The sequence below is a fragment of the Triturus cristatus genome, chromosome 5_2 (genome assembly GCF_964204655.1).
Source record: "Triturus cristatus chromosome 5_2, aTriCri1.1, whole genome shotgun sequence".
Taxonomy (NCBI): Eukaryota; Metazoa; Chordata; class Amphibia; order Caudata; family Salamandridae; genus Triturus; species Triturus cristatus.
Genome location: NC_140588.1, coordinates 658279358 through 658295345, shown reverse-complemented (window position 1 = coordinate 658295345; position 15988 = coordinate 658279358).

Genomic DNA, 15988 nt, shown 5'->3' with positions numbered 1-15988 from the left:
ATCCTTCATTGCACCCCACGCTCTTGCCTCAACAGACTACATCCACCTCTGCGACATAAACTTTCACCTGGACAACCCCAATGACAAGAACACCTCGTCCCTGTTGGAGAGCATAGTCACCATCAGACTCAAACAACTGGTCACCTGCCCAACCCACTCAGCAGGACACACACCCGACCCCATCTTCTCCGCCAGCGACAACATCACCTTCAGTCGTACCTCTGAGCTTCTTTGGACTGACCACCACTATGCCCACTTCTCCTTTTCCAAACCCTCCGTACACCAACCCCGCCCACAGCTCCCCTTGCAGAAGTTGGAACATGGTCACTCAAGAACAGCTCACCACTGCCCTCAGCAAAACCCATCCACTGACATCCATAGACACTAATACCTCAGCACGCAACCTCTAAAAATGGATCTCCAAGTGCGCTGACACACCGGTTCCCCTCAAGAAAGTCCCAGGGAAGCGACACGCCAAGAAAGCCAGCTGGTTCTCTCATGACCTTTATGAGTCCAGATGCACTTGTAGACGACTCAAGAAGAGTTGGAAGAGCAGCAAGACTCCAGAAGACTACTTAACCTTAAAAAACACTGTCACCAAACACCACCACATCATTAGAACAACAAAAAAGCAGCACTACAAGAAAGGATCAATGTCAACGCATTCAATAGCAAAGAACACTTTGAAGTGGTCAAAGATTTCACCAAACACAGCACATCCCACCCTCCCAAGACCTCTACAACAAACTTGACACCTTTCACCGCAAGATTAAGGAGATCTATGACAGCTTTAACAGCCTCGATACCCAAGACCCTCTCTCCCCACCCGCAATGACCACACCCAACAACACCGGAACCCAGCAGACCATTCTCAGCTTGACTCTCCTCACTGCTGATGATACCATGAAGATCATGAAGAGCATCTACTCTGAAGCACTCTCGGACCCATGTCTGCACCACATCTTCAACACAGCTGGCACCTCCATCTCCTCCGAACTCTACAGCACCATCAACTGCTCCATCAACTCTGTCAACATCCCATAGGACTGGAAACATGCAGAAGTCATCCCGCCCAAGACCTTAAGATCTTCAGACCCATCTCTCTGCTCCTTTTACCAGCCAAGGTCATTGAGAAGGTCAGCAACAGCAATCTTTATAGGTTCATCGAAGCAAACCACATTCTGGACCTCTCCCAATCTGTATTCTGAAGCAACCATAGCACTGAGCCTGTCCTGCTTGCCGCCACAGATGACGTCAGCAGCCTCCTCGACCTTGTTAAAACTGCAGCCTTCATCCTCCTGGACATCTCTGCCACCTTCGATAACATTTCCTTCCACACCCTGTGCACAAGACTCCACAACACCAACATTCTTGACAAAGCCCTGTAATGGATCTGCTCCTTCCTCACCAGCCGAACACTGAGAGTCAGACTACTACCATTCACTCTGAACCCACAGAAATCAGCTGCAGATCGCTTCAGGGCTCCCCTCTGAGCCCCACTCTCTCCAACATCTACATGGCCACACTCGCAGCCATGGTAAGGAACCACAGACTCATCATTGTCTCCTACGCCGCCGACAATCAGCTGATTCTCTTCCTCACCAATGAACCCTCAGTCATCAAGCATAACTTCCACAATGGGATAAAGGCTGTCCCCTTCTGGATGAAGGACAGCTACCTCAAGTTTAACTCAGAGAAGACCAAAGTCTTCAGCCTGGGCCCCACCCTCTTTCCTAGGGAGACTCCTGGTGGCCCACAGCACTTGGAACTCTCTCACACCCACAGACCACACGTGAAATATCAGCATCATCCTGGACTCCTCACTCACTATGAACCACCAGATCAATGCTGTCTCATCATCCTACTTCAACACGCTATGACTGCTCCGAAAGATCTTCAAGTAGATCCCCACTGAGTCCAGAAAGACATTCACCCACTAACTCATCAACAGCAGACACAACTACTGCAATGTACTCTATGCTGGGATCACCCAGGAACTTCTCCAGAAACTGCAGAACATTCAGAACACCTCCACCAGACTCATCCTCAACATCCACACCACATCACAGGTCAGCTGAGAGACCTCGACTGGCTCCCAGTCAACAAAACAATCACCTTCCTGCTCCTCACACATGCCTACAAAGTCCTGCATGAGGAGGGACCTGCATACGTCAACCACGGCCTCACATTCCATGCACCCACCAGGGACCTCCACTCCGCCCAGCTAGCCCTGGCCACCATCCTACAAATCAGCATGACTACGGCTGGAGGAAAATCCTTCTCCTACCTCACAGCAAAGAGCAGGAACACCTCTCCACCCCAGGCAATCACTGTCACTGCCTCAATTCAGGAAGGACCTCAAGACCTGGCTCTTCCACTGAACCACAGTGCCATGGACAGATCAGCTGTCCTCCCCAGCGCCTTGAGACCCTTATGAGTGAGTAGTTGCAAGACCTGATTGATTGACTCATTGTATTCACTTAGCATGTTTGGGTGCCACGAACCTAATGTACGTCCCTGCAGCCCCAGTAGTGCAGAGCTCCCACATTGTTCTGGGCTCCCCCATTAAGACCAAGGCATATGAATATTTATAAGATGTAGGAATGCCAAGGGCCCCTCACCACATTGTGCAAGGAGGCCTCTAGTTAGCATGGGTTTTCACATTTTTCCAAGTAGGGACCCTTGCTTATAGTCAGAATAAGGGAGTTACACTCATAAAAAAAACTGCCCACCCCCTTGGTAGCTTGGCACGAGTAGTCAGGCTTATCTTAGAGGCAGTGTGTAAAGCATTTGCACATAACCAACAGTAATACAGTGTAAGCACTACAAAAGGACACCACACCAGTTAAAAAAAATATCCAATATTTTTATATACTTAAGACAAGACCAAACCGATAAAAATACACAATACAGTACTTAAAAATCTTCAGTTATCAAAATAAACTTTAAATAAAGATCCTTGATGTTGATAGCTCTGTCCGGGGCTATCATGGCATCATGAACAACAAATTCAAACAGTTCTGACTGACTGCGGCGTCGCAGGCCAGCTATGTTGTCAGTTCAGGAGGTCGGTGCAGGAGGTATCGGGCCCTCAAAGTCACACGCGTTGCAGATTAAACTCCTTACGGTTAAAGTCAGGAGAGGTGGCGTCGGCAGGCATCGGGTGCTGGGGTGCGAAGTTCAGCGGTGCGGCATGCGGTGCCCTCAGGTCACAGTGCAGGCAGAGGCTCGGTGACGGTCGTCCAGGGGTGTCGGTGAGACCAGGGCTGCGGTACGAAGTGATGCGGTGCTCGACGTGGAGCTGACAGGTCACAGTGCAAGCAGCGGTGTCCATAATGGCATGGAGCGTCATCGTCGGGGATACCAGGGCGATGGTGTGAAGGGAGGCGGTGCGGAGTGTGGTGCACACAGGTTGCAGTGCAAGCAGCAGTTCGGTGGCAGCATCAGGTGGCGTTGTCGGTGAGACCAGGGTCATGGTGCAGCATAGCGGCAGTGCCCTCTGTGGTGCCTTCAGAACATGGAGTTGGCAGCGTCATCATAGATGGCGTTGAGTTACTTTTCTTCTGTTGCTGCACAAAAACACACAGTCCCCAGTGCTGATGGCAGAAGAGCTTGAAGTCTTTGCTGTTTCTCAGACTTCTTGAACAGGGGGCAAGCTCTACCTCAAGCCCTTGAAGAAACTCAATAAAGAAGTTGTACACAATTCAAGGCCAGTCCTTTCACTGCCCAAGACAGAAGCAGCCAATGCAGGCCAACACACCAAAGCACTCAGCAAGGTGGTAGTTCCTCCTCACAACTTCTCCAGCTCTTCTTCTTGGCAGTGTTCTTGGTCCACAAGAGTTCTAAAGTTAAGGGGTTTGGGCGCCACTTTTAATAGCCTAACATCCTTTGTCCTCTCAGGCCGAGAGTGTCTGTGCCCAGCCAGAACCAGTGCTGTCCTCTCTCGTACACCTTCATGGCAGGAAGTAGAGACAGCATTGTCAGAGGCAGACCAAGCCCATTCTGGTGAAAGGAAAACTTGTTCCCCTACTCTAAATGAAGTCCAGGTCTATTCATCCCATCCCTGACCCCTCTGCACTCTCTGGACCCACTGCTCCTCCCCAACCACGTCATCTCAAAGCCAGACAGTCAATCCACAAATGCAGCAGAGGCACACTGGATGGCTGAGCAAGAAAATACCTACTTTCTAAAAGTGCTATTTTCAAACACAGAATGTAAAACTCACCTTCACTAAAAGATGCATCTTTACATTCTGAGTTCAGGCATACTAAATTTTATTTATCTACCTTGTTCCCAGCGCCAGGTATGTTTATAAGATGTTATAAACAAACTACCCATTGTGTCCTATGGGAACAGGTAGCTTTGCAATAGTGAAAAGCAAAATTTGCAGTAATTCACTATCAGGACAAGTCACACACACCAGGGTCTGTCCTACCTTTCACATACACTGCATTCTGCCCACAGGGGTACTTTGGGCCTACCTTAGGGTGACTGACATGTAAGAAAAGGGAAGGTTAGGGCCTGGCACGTGGGTGCACGTGCCAAATCAACATTGCAGTACCAGACTGCACACAGGCTCTGCAGAGTTACATTTACAGGCTGCTTGTGTGGTTGGCACAATCTGTGCTCAAGACCACTGGCAGCCTTTGATTTACAGGCCCTGGGCACACACAGTGCACTGTTCTAGGGACTGACTAGTAAATCAAATCAGCCAATCTTGGAAACACCAATCCATGATAACAATTTACAACAGGAGCACTTGCACTTTAGCACTGAACAGCAGTGAGAAAGTGCACAGAGACACTAAACCAGCAAAAACAGAGTAAAAACAGGGAGGTCAGAAATCAAAAAGTCAGGGGAAACACTCCAAAAGATGCCAAGTCTAACAAGGTCCCATTATTTGCGTTATGTCATGAGAAGAAACGAAACAATAAGATGAGACAGATGATCCAGGATTCTCCTTGACATCTTCTATATGGTATACCAATTAAATCAACCCGAAAGTCTGACCCGTAAGAAAGCAGGGGTCCATATTTTCCAGGTCCCGTGTTTTTTCAACACCTTGTGCTTGAGATGGAACTAATGCAGTTTTTAAAGCAGAGCTGTCCTGTTTATTAATAACGAGGCTGCTAAAGGTGCTAATACCTTTGGAAGGCGCTAGATGTGGGATCTGCCATTTTTTTAAATTGGGAAACAGGCCCTAGTCCTTTTAAGTGCCTCGCTTCAATTTCATGATACAGGCCACAACAAACACCAGACATGTAGAGTCGACTATAGTTATCTCTTGAGATGGTGGGACAAGTCTGACTTTTAACAGAAGAGCATCTGAGGATGAGGAGCTATGTGACTAAACTAAGATGAGCAAGACTGCTACTTGTAAATGTCTACATAAGCAATGTATATACTACAGAAACAAAGAAACATGCATATATGTCCTTTAGAATTTCAAGCGGAATGAATTGCCTTTGGCAAATGAATTGAGAAGAAACCTTTAATGCCGTATCAGAGATAAGTGTCAAACTATTCAGAGGAAACGCTTAGGGAAATTCTCAGGCAGAAACAATTTCAAAAGCAAGATCTGCAGCTTGAGATCAAATACAGGTAAGTGCTGTTGTTTTTCAGCTCATCCTATTCATGTCAGTCGCAGCAGATATGTGAAGCTGAAGGTCAGGAAATGATATCCTGCTGTAGAAAAATGGGTCTTGTGTGTTCTTCTGCCTTTGAATGCGAAGTGACTCCATATGGTTTATTAGTTGTGCTGAGAGGATAGGAGTCATAAAATGTGCATCTTCCTGCTCTATCTGGGCTCCGGCGAGACGCCACATAGAAGCATGTACAGTACCACAGTTACTTTCCCAAATCTCCTTTTTTAAATTGTCTTCTTCTTCTAATTATTATTATTACTATGATGTTGTTTCTGTCATTATTGTTTTTTTGTGAATATCGTTATTATTATTATTCTTAGTATTATTATGTATTAATTAATGTATTTATTATTAGAGTTATGTGTTGTGCAGCATTATTGTAATAAATTAAACCAATGTCTGGCTCGTAAAACAGTAAGGGGGAGATTTACAAAAATTTTGCCCAGGATTAGCGTCACAAAAGTGACGCTAACCAGCCCAAAATGCTTTTTTTGCTATTTACTTCAAAGTAGCGCAAAGCAGCATGAGACACTGCTTTGCGTTCTTAGTGCCGAGGGGGCGTTACATGGGTGGAACATGGGCGTTCCCATAAAACCACCCATGCCTTTTGACGCGCATCCATAATTATAAAGATTTGTAGACATTTTTTTTGTGCCAAACGTTAACTCCCCTACAAAGGAGGCACTAACAGGAGAAATGCTTTAATTTCTCCGTGCTTTTTCAAATTTGCATGTGTTTCTGCACTGTGCAGCATGCATACAAGTGGGAAAAGCTTTCCCTTCGGTCTAGGCATACTATTTTGTACAAGAAGGATTCCCTTCCTGTACAAAACCTATGCTATACTCATGCACAAACCCCAGCACTATGGTGCTATAGTGTGTGCATGGCGCACAGTTGCTAAAATCAGCGCCTGCACAAGGGAGAGGGGAGAAGAGAGTCATATCTCTGAATATATGGCACTCTCCTGCTCCCTCACTATCGCGCAACGCAGCGCAGCCTCACGGGGGCTGCGTTGAGTGACTGTTTTGTAAATCTCCCCCGAAGTGTTTCGTTTATAGTTCATTTCCTGCTACGTGTTATGGTATGTTATGTTATTTATATAGAGGTTACAACCCCCGACGAGGCTTGAATGTTATGTGTATTTGCATAGCGCACAACTCACCCGGAAGGGTATCCCAGCATACTACATACATCTTTATTTAATAGTATCTCACTTTGCTTCGACTAGTTGTCTGATTGCAATTAGCAAGTGCTTTTCTTGATGTTATTGACGTATGATAGGCCTGCAGTGATTGAAAGCATCCATGACCCCCCATGCTGCCTGCGGCTCTACTGCTAACCCATTATCCTTTATTGCAATAAAGAACATGCTGGATAACGAAAGCGTGTGTAAATAATGTATCTTTCCTAAGCATACTAAACTAGGCAATATAGGGCACGGGAAGCGGTGTGTTTGTGAATCCATATATACTAAACAGCCAAAGTTGAGAAAACAAAACCTAAGTTGAGGACACGTTGAGATGTAGCTTCTGTTTTTATATAATAACGACGATGGCTATCCCAAAACTGCCTCAACGTACCGCTTGGTTGCAAAAAAATCCCTTTGCTAACTTAAGACAGCGGTCACAGAACTTTGAATACTTTTGGAAGACACTGAAAAGTAGTGACGTTATTAGAAAAAGACCTGACTGGATACTTGTGCGGTTATCGGTATCCGTTCCATCGCGGATTCACGCGAGAGCCGGGCTCTCTCCTCCGCGCTGCTGCTGGCCTGATGCCGGAGAGCACGTGCGCGCGATTGTCATCGTGCAAAGCCCCTGCTGATGGGTATTGACAGACCTGCGCTTGGGAGCTTTGTAATGATTAGGCCTTTTTGTGACCCGAGAGCCCATGGTAACATCAATGGATGTTCAGCAGAGATTATTTCCTATAGTGTTGACATCCGTTATCTGAGAAAACATCAAAATAAAAATAAAAAAGAGAAAATGAGCTATTGATTTTTCAATATTGTCCTAAGCTTCTGCTTAATTGAAGGTCAGTGCAGTGAATGAATCCCAGTCAAGGCACGCTTTTAACGGAGTCATGTACAGAGTATACCAACGAGGAAAAAAGAGCCTGCCCTTGTACAGAGGACTAACCCATGGATGCTTGGGGGCTGCGCGCCAATGTTTCGAAGCTCCCTTTTTGTAGGCGTGTACATCGAGTGAGTCACAGAAACCGTGGCAAAGAGCTCTGCTGCAGACGCCTCCCAAGTCCACGCTCGAAGCTTCCGCTTGTTTATTACTCCTGAATCCAGATGGTTGCATAATTATATTAAATAAGATTAGCAAGTGTTTTTCATCCAAAATAATCAAACTAAAAATGATATGCAGCATTTCTCTTCAGAATAATATGGAGGAATTAACCCAGTTTAGTGGCATCATCAGTAGTACATTTGCAAAAAGCATAAGGGTCGGTTCTCTAAATTTCGGGCAGAAGCACGAGACTAGGCTGCCGAGGATCATGGTTGTGAATGCCAGGGCTGTCTAGCCTCGGCTGATCCAATTGCCTTTCACCCACCTTTTTAATGGCCCTGTCGCTTTATGTTACTCTTGCAGGTTATTTCTCATCTCTACTTTATCCCGTTTTCACTGTTGTCCTTTATTCGCTTCCTCCTTCTTTCTCCCCTGATCTATCTTACTCTGGATCAAAATCTGATAATAACAAATAAATCATGGTCCCAAAAAATAAAAGCTGGCCGGTCCCATCTGCAGCCTTCTTCCCAAATGTGGTGCTGGGCGTTATTTACTTACTCGTGTGCATTTTCTCTGAAACAACAGGGGTTTTAAACGGATTTTACTTTCTACTTGTGACCAGGAAATTTCAGATGACTCAATGGTTGTGACCAACATGCAAACAGTGATGCAATAGAAGGGCTGTCCACATTTTCTATCCATCCTCAGAATCCAACCCTACAGCTATACATCTGGGACAACACGTAGGCATACAAAATGTTTGAGTATTTTATGCCAGATGTTTCACTCAGAAAACGAAACAGTAATAGCATTTAAACTCAAAACTACTGTACACTTTTACATGAGGCAAATACTAGTTTATAATCATGAACTGCATGTTCTTTTCAATCCGTCAAACATCTTCCATGCTCTACGTTCATCACCACCGAGATCTCACTAGCATGGCTAGAGTGAGTTATGTGGTTATATCTTAACTGTTTTTAGCATGTACTTTTTGTGGTCTATATTGAACAAAATAAAGTTTATTGGAATGGTTATATGGGCCATATGTGCAACAAGGGCATCAGGCATCTAGGACGTACACAGAGTGATGATGAACCTGCCACTGTCACTGTTAAACTTGGCATTCTTGGCGTGGTTTCCCCTGACTTTTTACCTCTACCTCCTGCATTTTTGACATTTTTGACAGTGTACTGGATTTCGTTTATGTTGGCTTAGCTGCTTTGCGCACTGCTAACAATGTCAAAGTGCAAGTGCAAGTGCTCACTGTGTAAATTGTGATTATGATTTGTTATCCCTGATTTGCATAATGGATTTACTGGTAAGTTCCTAGTAAAGTGCACTGATTGTGCAAATCAAATGCTACTAGTGGGTTCAAAGCACTGGTTGTGCCACCCACGAGTAGCCCTGTAAATGTCCCTCAGACCTGCCACTGCAGTGTCTGCGTGCACAGTTTTTAACTGTCATGTCGTCCTGGTAATTGCACCGACTTGCCAGGCCCTATTCTTCCCTTTCCTTAAATGTAAGGCACCTCTAAGGAAGGCCCAGGGTAACCCCGGGCAGGGTGCCCTATGGGTTACATAGGGCCTACTTTAGGGGTGACTTATGTGTTATAAAAGGGGAGTTCAAAGCTTGGCAAATGGTTTTAAATGTCAAGTCGATGTGGCAGTAAATTGCACACACAGGCTCTGCCATGGAAGGCGTGAGAGAGGTTTGAAAGGCTACTTATATTGGTGGCACAATCAGTGCTGCAGGTCCACTAGCAGCATTTAATTTAACAGGCCCTGGGTATATTGTATACAACCTTACAAGGGACTTACGGGTAAATTAAATGGCAATTGTGTATACATCAACGTAACAATATTTTAGGGGGTAAGCACATGCACTGTAGCACTGGTCAGCAGTGGTAAAGTGCTAAGAGTCCTAAGTCAAACAAAAATATATAGCAGAAAGAGGAGGTGAGCAGCAAAATGTTTGGGGGAAGACCTCCCTAAGGATGATAGGTCTGACACCTGATGTTACATCAAAGGTACTGAGGACTTGGTGGCGCCCAGCCTGTCAATGAGCACATCACCTCAGGGGAGTGACTGTGCATCAGTTTTCGTGACAAAATTGAGAGCTTGGTAGTCCACACAGAACCTAACTTCTGGGGTGGTGCCCGGTTATACAGCCTTCAGTCCAAGCACCAAAGGGCCGGACCACGGACGGTTGGAGGGCTTAAGTACCCCTAATGCTAGCATCTTGGAGACCTCCTCCTTGATACTGGCTCTCACCATATCTGACAACCTGTACATTTTGTTCTTCACAGGTAGGCTGTGTCTAGCCTCCACATCATGGACACACAGATTTGTGATTCCAGGGGTGGGAAAAAACAGAGAGGCAAACTGTCCCAGAAACTGGTAATAGTAGCTCTTCTACTATGGTATCAAGGTAGAAGAGAGGTTGACACCTTCCACTGACCAATTGTGGTTCTGGGAAGACAGGAGGTCAGGCAAAGATTTGCTCTCCTCTTCCATACCCTCGTCTGTCACCAAGAGCATGTTCACTTTGGGCCTCTCATAATAAGGTTTGAGGCAATTCATGTGGAGCACCCTTAAGGGATTCCTAAGGGTCTGGAGATCCACCAGGTAGCTGGACTCCCCTTTCTCTCTTTTACCTCACATGGGCCAATCCAGTTGTAGTGTAGTTCCTATATCCCTGATAGGCTCTGCGGATTGGAATAACATACACTTTAGATTTGACATAAGACTAAGGTCAGTATGTCTCTATCGAGTATATTAAACTTAATTACTTGTGTGTACCAGCTAACTCAGAGGTCACTAGAAACTTCTCGAAATTACAAGAAGGGATTAGTCTCTGACAACCGCATAAATATGACAACTTTGTTTCCCTTTAGAATCGGAACAGTCTCAGAATCGTGGAAACAATAGATAAAAGTTTCACTCAGTCAATCATGCATGCTTCGTTTCTACAGAGTTGCACAGAAATAGAGAGATGGGAGTTTTCAATAAAAAGGGTTTATTGAACAGTCTTATTTCTCGTGCAAGAGATATAAATTGCTACAATCGTAAGACAGACTGTGAAGCACAATATATACGAGGTTAGCAGTAAGATAAAATAATACTGGAATAGCATGGTTTGTAGCTATGACATATATTAGTCAAAATACATACATAAATAACATAATGCTAAAATGTGATACTCATCTGATGCTCCTAAATTATTCTACCCCAGTGTAACTAACCTAAGTGTAGTACGAGGTTTGAAGTAGGTGCTGTTTCTAAAGTATAGCTAGCTATATTTTAGTTTAGCCAAGAGTTGCCAAAAGTTTCTCTAAGTTCTAGTCAGCTCCATACCTGAGAATGAGAGAGGTTGGAATCTCTTCCTGGACTCGATAGTCTTACCCCCCGCAAGGGAAGTCAGAGAGCAATGGAGCTGGATTCTCTGCGAGGAGGATGACAGATTCAGGTCAGTGCATCAGGCTGGAACTCGATCTCAGCCATGGACCATATAGTCATACAGACCTACTCAGGCAATCCCAACATCTGCAAGTGTGACCTGAGCTCTACCTCCCTCCAGGGAGTGTGCTCCAGGTCATTGCCTAACAGACAATCTACACGCATGGCAGGGCTAATAGCTACTTTTAGAGAACCTAAGCAGCCCCAAAAATGAGAATCAGAGCCACCAGTAGATGGCTCTCCCAATTGTCAGTTACTTTGACTTGATGACATGTGTTAGGGGGGAGGAGGACAATGGGAGAGCTAGGGAGGCAAGGGTGCGTCCGTATCCCCTGTAGTATATATGAGATCAATCAAAAGTGGACAGACCCATTGGTGTTGGTACGAACACTGGCAAGCAGTGCTTGGGAACCCACTAGGTGGATAAAAGGCCCCTCACACACCAACCTAGTTGGTGTCATGCTTCATCATAGGGGCCCCAACCGGGTGGCCGAGCGCCTCCCGGTTGTGCTGCAACGCCTGACTACAGCGGAGCTGGTGTGGTGTGATAGTGTGATATTGTGAAAAATTAAAAATATCTCTGAGAATCCTTGCCGGGGGGACTTTAATGGTGGCGGCTCAGGATATATTAAAATTAAAAATATGTGTAGTAACTAAGAAAAGGAATTAGATTTCGTAGTTAACTATGTGTGTGGTCTACATGTTTCAGCCCGCTTAAAAAAGTGTGTGGGGCTTTCTTCAGGACCAGGAAGTGCAGTGAATGGCAAAATAGTGCCACGTGAGTAGTGAAAAGAGAAAAAGAGGGTAATTTACCTACACACTCGCTAAGGTGTGTGGAGGCGATATCAGCTCATTGGCAGACACCGCAGCGAAAAACCTGTGGGAAAGAAAACAATACACAGACATAGATGCAGGAGAGATGCTGAAATACGTAACAATTATAAAATGCAATCTTTGACTGACTGTGGAGAGCAATCTTACAGGGCAGGTGGTCGTACAGATGGTAACACACACGTGGTGGCATGCGGCTATTGGCTAGTGCATCATAAGATCAGATGTTAGGGTGGGCGGAGTGCGCCCTTGGTGAGCTAATGGTGAGGCCAGCAAGGAGCGTGTGGGTCGCTCTCGTGAGGAGTGGCAGGCAACTGTAAGCCCGTGATGGCGTGTGGCCACGGGCTAGGGTGGTCGGGCTCCAATGCGCAATGGCGAGACTAGAACGTTCAGATAAACTGTACGTGTGCCAAGTAAACTATGGGGCACACTGTGTAGAGAAGGGGCGATTACCCTTGAGTGGCGCTCTGCAATTATATGCTTAAGGTCAAAGCAAGAAGACAAAAAGGAAAATATATTACACTATGGCTGAGTATTGTTCGCCGATCAGGAAGGGGAGGAGTGCGCTCCTCCTGACACAGAATCTGTGAAGGAACGGTACAGGGTCAAAACAGGGTGGGTACAGTGGTTAGAAGTCCAGCAATACCCGGATTTGTAAGCGCGCGTCACCTTACTTGGTCTTAGAGCAGCACCCGCTTGGCACCTACTGAGGTCTCCCGGCTCCTGGATGGTGTGGATTCGAGGGCTGTCGGGAATTTTAAAGAGGCGGGGGCCATGGCGTATGTGCTGTCTGTCCGGTGATCGCGCTAGGGGCCAGGCAGGCTGCGCAAGCGTGTGTGCGAGACACTGATTCGCTAGGGAGTAAGCGAATACGGGTGATCGCGTGAAGGACAGGGCTTGCTGCGCATGCGTGTGTGCCAGAAAAATGAATCACTACGCTGATGCGTATAACAGGGATGCTGTTACCGTGCGCATGCGCACAGGCAAACGAACTGAATGTGCTGTGCAGCGCGTTTGCCAGAAGTGTCAAATGATTAAATGATTCCAAAATGAGTTGGGCGTCAGTGCCCCTACTGGAAATCTTCTAGATATCTGCCCAGTGTGTACTAGGGAATAAATACGACTGCCATGTGGTGTGTGGCGTCAGTGCCCTTACTGGGATAGTGTTTAGGTATGTGCCAAGTATATTCAGGGGCACAGGGGATTGATGTGAAAAGGCGGACTTAGAGTGGCATAGTGGCTACGATGTTAATGGGTGCAACAGCTATGATAGTAGCGGGATCTGAGCCCCTGATGGAGATAATGGGATTAACAGTCACACGGTTAAGATCTCCTTAGGCTGTTCCAAGGGATATTGTCGTTCAGCCCATTGAGGTGGCTGGAAAGGCGATAGATCCATCTTTGCTCTTGTTCAAATAGGCGGTTCTGGATATTGGGTAAATTGTTGTCCAGGGCTTCCACAACGACCCATCTCATATCGTTAGTGGTATGGCCCTTCTCCATGAAATGATTTGTCATTTTGGTGATGTTCTTTTTACAACGTATCGTGCTGCGATGCTCGCAAATCCTGGTTTTTACCTTACGAGTGGTCATGCCAATGTAGACAAGATTGCATGGGCACGTTATTCGGTACACCACATTTTCTGTATTGCAATTCGTATGTTTACGAAGCTCCCATACTTTGCCAGGTTCTAGGTGTAGGCTTTTAGTTGTTTCTGTGATGTGGCAAACGCTACAGTTGCCACAGGGGAAATGTCCTTTGATGTTGGGCAGACCCCAGGCGTTCAAGACCGTGTTGGTAGGTCTCAGAGGGGGAAGAGGTCTTGTAGACACTACAGTGTCTTTGATGGTGCGTGCTCTCTTGTTCGATAGGAGTGGGGGTTCCCAGTTGAGTTTGCCTGTATTGAGTATTTTCCAATTCCTTTTGATGATCTGGGCGACTTTAGGTGTCACTGTATTGTAGGTGGTGACACATGTCAGTGGGGGATTGGTGGGTTCCTTAATGAGGTTATCCAAGAGGCCATCACGATTTTGATTCCTGGCCCTTTTGTTCGCAGTCTTGGTTATCTTTTTGGGGTAGCCACGTTGGTGTAGTTTCTCACAGAGGTCACTGGCTTGTGTTTTATAGTCTTTGATCTCACTGCAATTCCTCCGGAGGCGGAGGAACTGGCCGTATGGGAGATTCTCACGGAGAACCCGTGGATGGAAACTGGTGAAGTGCAGTAGGGAGTTCCGGGCTGTAGGTTTAAAGTGTGTCTTGCTCGTGAGGCCTCCCGAGGTTGCCTGTATGTCCAAATCAAGAAAGGTGGTCTTGTGCCTGTCTGCGTTATGTGTGAATCTGAGATTAGGGTCACATGTGTTAATCCATTCGCAGAACAAGGCCAGGGACTCATGTGATCCCTCCCAAATAAGGAGGATGTCATCAATGTATCGCCTATAAAACTTGATTTGCGGAATGCGTGGTGTGCTGTTGTTGAGAAGGTGTTTGGTCTCAAAATTAAATACGTACAGGCCTGCTATGCTGGGGGCGAAAACGCTCCCCATAGAAGTGCCGTACTTCTGTAAGTACAATTTGCCCTGGTACTCAAAGTAGTTTTCTTTGAGCGCTAAGGTGGCGCATGTCAGTACGAACGAGCGCGGGGTTTTGTGTTGCCAGTTGGAGTCTCTTAGAGCATCTTCTAGTACTCTCAGTGTGTCGTCTTGGGGAAGGCTAGTGTAAAGGCTTTCCACGTCAAGTGAGACAAGAAAGGAGGTGTTAGGGTCGTAGTTCACGTCTGCTAGAAGTCCTAGTAGGTCCTTGGTATCTTTGAGATACGTACTGGTGGATTGGACCAGTGGTTGCAGGAAGTAGTCACAAAAGCGTGACAGGGGTTCAAGTAGTGACCCAATGCCTGAAACAATCGGGCGTCCAGGAGGGGGGTTTTTGTTTTTATGGATTTTGGGGACTATGTAGAAATACGGGATTTTGTCTTGTGTGGTGGTAAGGAATTTAGCCTCATTCTGAGATATGTAACCAGAGGTTTCTGCATCATCCACTATGGTTTTGATGCGGGTTTTCAAGGTGGGCTTAGGGTCACGATCGAGTAACTCGTAGTTTTTGGTGTCGTTTAGTAGGCGTTCACATTCCTGATGGTAATCTTCTTTGTTAAGTATAACCGTACCACCCCCTTTGTCTGCCGGTTTGATTATGATATCTGTATTGTTTTTCAAAGACATGAGAGCCATACGTTCCGCTTTGCTGGTGTTCTGGAACGTATGAGGTTCTTTGAGTGCTTCTACTTCTTTATACACTGTCTGTTCGTATACCATGATCTCTGGTGGTATGGAGCAGGGTGGAGGCATGAATGTGGATTTAACCCGGAGGGTGGTGTCCCCCTGGTCTTCTGGATCGGTGGTAATCGGTGTGTTTTCAAAGAAGGCCTTAAGTTTAATTTTGCGGAAAAATTCGGCAAGCTCTAGATGTAATTTAAATTTGTCCAATTTGGCTGTGGGAGCGAAGCCGAGGCCTTTTTCCAAGATGGTTGTTTCCGTGGATGTAAGAGCATAGTTGGAGAGGTTGGTGACTAGGCTCAGCGCGTGCTCGGGCCTGGTTGTTGGTCTCTGGTTTGGCTCCTCGTTTGGGCTCCTTGCTGTGGGTTGTCCTGCCAGTGTACGGTGTTCCCTCTGCGTCTCCTTCCGCGCCCTCGTCGGCCTCTTCCTAAAAAAGCCTGTGGATGAGTTTGGTTCAGGTATGGCGGTGGAGGTCCAAACGGCGGGTTCCAGCCGTATCCGAACTGAGGGGGCATAGGTTGGTACAAGGGGGGGTAAGCCAGGTTGGGTC